We start from the raw sequence: 7,056 nt of genomic DNA, 5'->3' as shown, positions 1-7,056 counted from the left end.
CAATAGTGACAACAGATTCGACATCTGACATCACACCAATCGATGATTACTTTCCTAACGAATCCTTACTTTCTCTTAGTCCAATACCTTGGTATGATAAAAATATCAATTTTCTTGCTTTAGGAGATTTGCCAGCTGATTGGAGTACCCAAGACAAAAAAAAGTTTTTGAACGAAGTGAAGAGCTTTTATTGTGATGACCCTAACTTATTCAAATATTGTCCTGATCAAATATTTCAAAGAATCATTCTCGACAATGAGGTAAGTAGTGTCATTAAACTTTGTCATTTTGAAGCATGTGGAAGTTATTTCTTAAAAAAAGACAGCTGCAAAAATCTTTCAAAATGGATTTTATCGGGCCACCATGTTCAAGGACACACATGCATTCTGCAAAACTTGTGAAAATTGTCAAAAAGTTGACAGTGGTCAAAAAGTTTTATTTTATAATTCTCAACTCTATGCATTCCCTAGAGAGTTAAGACCAAGATGGAGAAATCCTTATGGGGCCTGTGATATTGAGAATTCAATGAATGACAATGATATTAAGGAAAATGGACATTGTTTGAAAGCTTACTTTGATAATTTTCCTAGTGAAAATGAATCAACTGGTTGGAATGATCTTGTAGATAAAGGTTGATTATTTTGTTTTTCTCACATTGTTTTTGTGTTTCGTTTTTAGTGATTTTTGCTAGTTTCTCTCACCCCGGTCAAATGGTGGACAACGGTACTCCATGACTTAAGTCGGTTCTTTCAGTTTCCTACAATAACTAATATTTGTGTATATATTTGTGCAATTCTTTGAATCTCTCTTCCAATTCTCAGTTGAAAATGGACTCTAATCTTGAAAAATTGAAAAAGTATTTTCCTACTCTGCATCAGAATGCGATTACAAAAATTTACCGTGCTAGATGTGCAAGATTTAAATTGTTAATGAATCATGGAATTCCTGAAGATATTCACTGGTTGATTGAAGCAAAGGTCCGATTATCAGGTGAGTCCTCTAACTGCTTCATTTCACACATGCCTGGAATAGGTAAAAGCACTTTTGCAAAGAAACGTCGTGCAAAACGACTGAAAGTCTATCATCGATGTGCTAGATGGACTTGTAATATACAATGCTGTTCTTTAGGAATGGTATCTATAAACCGTGAAGATAAAATACAATTGATTAAGGATGACCTGAGTAAGGAGTCTTTAGATAATCTTCTATTGACTCTTGAGACGCATCCTAGTGGAGATGTGCATCATGTAATTCATGATTTATGGCCACTATTTCATAAAGAACATGATCGACTTAGTCTTGGGAATCTGACTAAAAAAGCCCCTAAAAAAGCCCCTGTTTGCCAGTTTTTAAGAAAACTGGATGGGAAGCCTATCCCCGACCCATAGAGGGCGTTTAAGCCGTTCTTGGACGTAAAACCGAGGGAAGATGTGAGCCACAATCACAACTACCTGTACATACACATGCTTTTTTTAAAAGTAAATAAATAAATAAATAAAGAGAGAGAGAGAGAGTGTGAGACTCCAGTTGGCCTACATATAGGTGTTATGATTGCCTTTCTAATTTCTCATCTATAAAACCCTCTCTTCCTTCCTTTCATTTCTACTCAACCCATACGTTCAACAAATACAGAAGTGTGTAGAAATGGCAAGTTCCTCAAGTCATCATATAAGAAATATTTGTGTTTTCGGTGTATCTAGTCCTGGGAAAGAAAAGGAGTTTTTAGAATCAGCAAATCATCTTGGTCAAGTGTTAGCTGAGAGAAAGATTCTTTTAGTGTATGGGGGAGGCAGTCTTGGGTTAATGGGAGGTGTGTCAATAGCTGTATTTTTAGGAGGTAGTCAAGTTTTGGGGTTGTCCCCGAAGCTTTAGCACAAAGGGACATCATTGGAAAAATAATGTCAGCTCGAATGAATGCAATGTTTAACCATACTGATGCCTTCATTGCTTTACCAGGTGGTCTAGGTACATTGGAAGAGATCTTTCATATTTCCTCTTGGGCTCAACTACACATTCACCATAAACCCATAAGTTTGCTAAATGTTAATGGTTATTATGATAAGTTGTTGTCTTTTCTTGATCATGCTGTGGAACAGGAATTTCTAACATCTTCTGCATGACAAATCATAATCTTTGCTGCTACTACTGAACAATTAATTCCTGTAATTGATCCTTCCATGAGTCGCATAAATTGGTCAACTAAGGAAAGCCGTAAAAAGCTTAGATTGGATTTGAGCCTTCATTTGTGAATTTTTATGTCTTTTGGTTTTATTATTGTGTTTTGTTATTTTTTATTTTTGTTTCAGTGTGTTTCAGATTTGTCAGTGTTCGTTATTTCAGGAGATATCTTCTATACTCTATCTTTCTACCTTTAAACATTGAGGACAATGTCTCATTTTGGTTGGGGGGAGAGGGTAGTAGTTGATAAAAAAAAAGTTTTCATTTCATAAAGCATGTGCATAATTGTTGTTACTAGGATGACAGAGTAAATAAAGCATGTGCATAATTGTTGTTACTAGGATGGCAGAGTAAATGAGCTCTTTTGTTAAAGTGACTCTTGAGACGCATCTTAGAAACCATTCTTAACAAGGTCTATTATAATACTTCATAAAATATTCAGGTTTACAAACTCTCGTATTGTTACCACTTAATTCTATTTACAAACTCTCACATTATTATCACTTAATTCTGCTCATATACTCATTTAACATGTATTCTTAAACCTTAATTTTCACACACACACTTTAACGTATGATTGTGGGTTGCACATTGGATTATTACATTATTTATGTTCTTTTGTTAAAGGTAACAACTAAGGGCAAGAGATTGTATATAATTAAAAAAAAAAGAAAAAAAAGAAAAAAAGAAAAAAAAAGAAAAAAAATGTTGATAATCAAAATGTAGATAAGTTTGGTTTCGTAGCCTCCATAACCTAAGCAATTAAGCCCGAAAGGGTGTTTTAACACCTAATACCTTAAAGTCAAATGACTTGGGAGCTATTGGCCCAACGCTTGTTACATGGGTTGAGGAGAAAAGCTTAAGGGAATCAAACATTGCACTATCTACATATCAGTATCTGCGACCCGAGTTACTAAGCTCATAGGGGTGTCTAGTATCTGCGACCCGAGTTACTAAGCTCGTAGGGGTGTCTTAACACCTAATGCCCTAAAAATAACTGGTCTGGGAGTCATTAGCTGAAAGCTCGTTACATGGGTTAAAGATGCATGATGTTTTTAAATTATATGTATATATATTTAAAACAAAAGGAAGAAAAAAAAAAGAGACAAAAATAATAATCTCAACCTAAAAAAGTTAACCTTAAACATTAGAACAAAAAAATTTTGTTTTCTTCCAAGAAAAGCCCCATAATTATGTGTTGATACATTGAGCACAAAAGAAAGGTTTATGAATATCTTGTTAAGAGGTATTAAGCAGGTATAAAAATCTAACGAGAGTTTGTTTATCTGGATAGATTAATGGAAGTTAAATGATGAATACCTTACTTTGTGGAATTTGCAAATTGTTTTTCTATTTTAACGCTTTGATTACTAGGGACTAGTAATAAGCTGGTTAGGGGGTGTGATTAGTACTTAAAAGTTCATTTTTATCATGGTTTTATATCATCATTTTGCATTTGAAGTATCAATAACTCCTTAACTAAAGCATGTTTTATAATAATATATCTAATAATATAAGATACCTTTAATTTGTGGTAAATGTTCATTTTAAATGCAGGCCTATCACATAAATGAAAGGATTGATTGATGACTTTAAGAACTTAAATTGCAAGGGCAAAGAGATGACCAAAATTAGAAAAGAGATGTCGGTGCAATCCAAATCGGAACACTGTTCAGTAATTGGGTCATATCTGCAGCTATAGATCTCAGATTTAGATCTAATTTATATGGATGGAAAGGTAAGATATAGGCCTACAACTTTCATATAGAGCCCAAGATCTAAAAGGCCATTTTCAAGTCCAAATTATTGCAACAACAAAGAAGCCCGAAGCTGTCCTCCAGCCCGAGCACTGTTCAGTATTTTGGCCATATCTAGAGTTCTAGAAGTCCAAATCAGCTGAATTTTTTACACAAGAAAGCTGAGACAATTGCCTAAAACTTCATGTTTTCAAGTTGCTCCAATTTTGACGATATCAATGACGTTTTGGGTAGACAAGAGAAGATAAGGATTGTCACCAAGTCAAGAGTTGGCTACCCACTCATCAATTAGTCATCAAATCAATAGTTCCCAATTTTGGCCTATAAAAGGAGGCATTTTCCATGTATTTAGGCATCTTGGTTTCTAGATCATGATCATGCTCTTGCTTTCTCTCTTTGTATTTTTTGTATTGCTTATGCTTTGCTTTCATTAATATCAAGTTTATGTCTTTCATTTCCTTTCATTTTCTTAGTTAACTTTTATCTTATTTATGTTTTTATTTTGTTTATTTATTTTTCTTTCTTTCATTATATCTAGCTAAGTTTATTATGTCAAGGTGAAAAGGTTACACTAATGGTGTAAGAATAAGTATAGTGTAAACTCAATATGGACTTTAATGTTTGATAGTAATATGTTTTGTATTTGTTATCTTGTTCACTCTTTAATACTTTACTTGTTAAATGACTAATCTTGATTTATGTTGTATAACACTTGGTATAATGAATGCTTGGCACTTTCATAGCCCATATTGTATGGTAGAACCGACACCTGAGCTATGAAAGGAACTTGATTTGTTGTTAACATAAGTTATAATCATGAATGCTTGACGAGATTTACAAGTATTAGCATTAATCTTGACGAGATTTACATAACATAAGTTATACTCATGAATGCTTGACGAGATTTACATGTATTAGCATTAATCGAATAAGATGACTAATGTAATCATGTTAACAATCTATAATTAGATTGGAACCTCCTTTGTGTGTGGTTTCCAATTGAATAATAAGAGTTTATACTATACTTGTTTGACATACCATTAGTGGAACCTCTAACCTTGACATTTGTTATTATCATTGTTTAACCCTTTCATTAATATTACATCTCAAAGTTCTCATCATCCTTTTCTTCTTCTCCTTCTTTTTCTTTATTATTATTATTATTATTATTATTGTTGTTGTTGTTGTTGTTGTTGTTGTTGTTGTTGTTGTTGTATTATTATCTTGTTGTTATTGTTATTGTTATTGTTGTTGTATTATTGTTATTTATAATTTGTACAATTAACCTCCTTGTGGTTCGACCCTGGTCTTGCCGGGTTATTTATTACTTCGACACTCTTGCTCTTGGGAGAAGACATCAATCTTTTAGTCGTGTCAGATAGGCTTGCATTTAAAATGAACATTTATCATAAATTAAAGGTATCTTATATTATTAGATATATTATTATAAAACATGCTTTAGTTAAGGAGTTATTGATACTTCAAGTGCAAAATGATGATATAAAACCTTGATAAAAATGCACTTTTAAGTATCAATCACACCCCCCAACCAGGTTATTACTAGTCTCTAGTAATCAAAGCGTTAAAATAGAAAAACAATTTGCAAATTCCACAAAGTAAGGTATTCATCAAAACAAATTTGCAAATTTCACAAAGCAAGGTATTCATCATTCAACTTCCATTAATCTATCCAGAGAAACAAACTCTCATTAAATTTATATATCTGCTCAATACCTCTAAACAAGATATTAATAAACCTTTCTTTTATGCTCAATATATCAATATATAATTATGGGGCTTTTCTTGGAAGAAAATAAAAATTTTGTTCTAATGTTTAAGGTTAACTTCCTTGGGTTGGGATAATTCTTTTTTTCTTTTTTCTTTTTTTAAATATATATACATATAACTTAAAACACCATGCATCTTTAACCCATGTAACGAGCTTTCGGCTAATGACTCTCAAATCAGTTGGTCTTAGGGCATTAGGTGTTGAGACACCCCTATGAGCTTAGTAACTCGGGTCGCAGATACTGATATGTAGATAGTGCAATGTTTGATTCCCTTAAGCTTTTCTCCTCAACCCATGTAACAAGCGTTGGGCCAATAGCTCCCAAGTCAGTTGACTTTAGGGTATTAGGTGTTAAAACACCCCTTCGGGCTTAATTGCTTGGGTTAAAGAGGTTACGAAACCAAACTTATCTACATTTTTATTATCATCATTTTTTTATTTTTTTTTGTTCTTTTTTTCAAATTATATACTATCCCTTTCCCTTAGTTGTTACCTTTAACAAAAGAACAGAATTAATGTAATAATCCAATGTGCAACCCACAATCATATATTAAAGTGTGTGTGTGAAAATTAAGGTTTAAGAATACATGTTAAATAAGTATATGAGCATAATTAAGTGATAATAATGCGAGAGTTTATAACCTGAATATTTTATGAAGTATTATAATAGACCTTGTTAAGAATGGTTTCTAAGATGCGTCTCAAACCTTGTTAAGAATGGTTACTAAGATGCGTCTCAAGAGTCACTTTAACAAAAGAGCTCATTTACTCTGTCATCCTAGTAACAACAATTATGCACATGCTTTATGAAATGAAAACTTTTTTTTGTATCAACTACTACCCTCTCCCCCCAACCAAAACGAGACATTGTCCTCAATATTCTAAAGTAGAAAGATAGAGTATAGAAGATATCACCTGAAATAACGAACACTGATAAACCTGAAACACACTGAAACAAAAATAAGAAATAACAAAACACAATAATAAAACAAAAAGGCATAAAAATTACAAATGAAGTCTCAAATCTAATCTAAGCTTTTTACGGCTTTTCTTAGATGATCAATTTATGCGACTCATGGAGGAATTAATTACAGGAATGAAAGATTGTAGTTGGTCTATCAATTGTTCAGTAGTAGCAGCAAAGATTATGATTCGTCGTGCAAAAGATGTTAGAAATTCCTGTTCCACAGCATGATCAAGAAAAATCAATAACTTATCATAATAATCATTAATATTTAACAGACCTATGAGTTTATGGTGAATGTGCAGTTGGGCCCAAGAGGAAATATAAAAGATCTCTTCCAATGTGCCTAAACCACTTGGTAAAGCAAT

The sequence above is a fragment of the Populus euphratica genome, unplaced genomic scaffold, assembly GCF_000495115.2.
Source record: "Populus euphratica unplaced genomic scaffold, PopEup_1.0 scaffold1266.1, whole genome shotgun sequence".
NCBI lineage: Eukaryota > Viridiplantae > Streptophyta > Magnoliopsida > Malpighiales > Salicaceae > Populus > Populus euphratica.
This window is presented reverse-complemented; position numbering follows the sequence as displayed.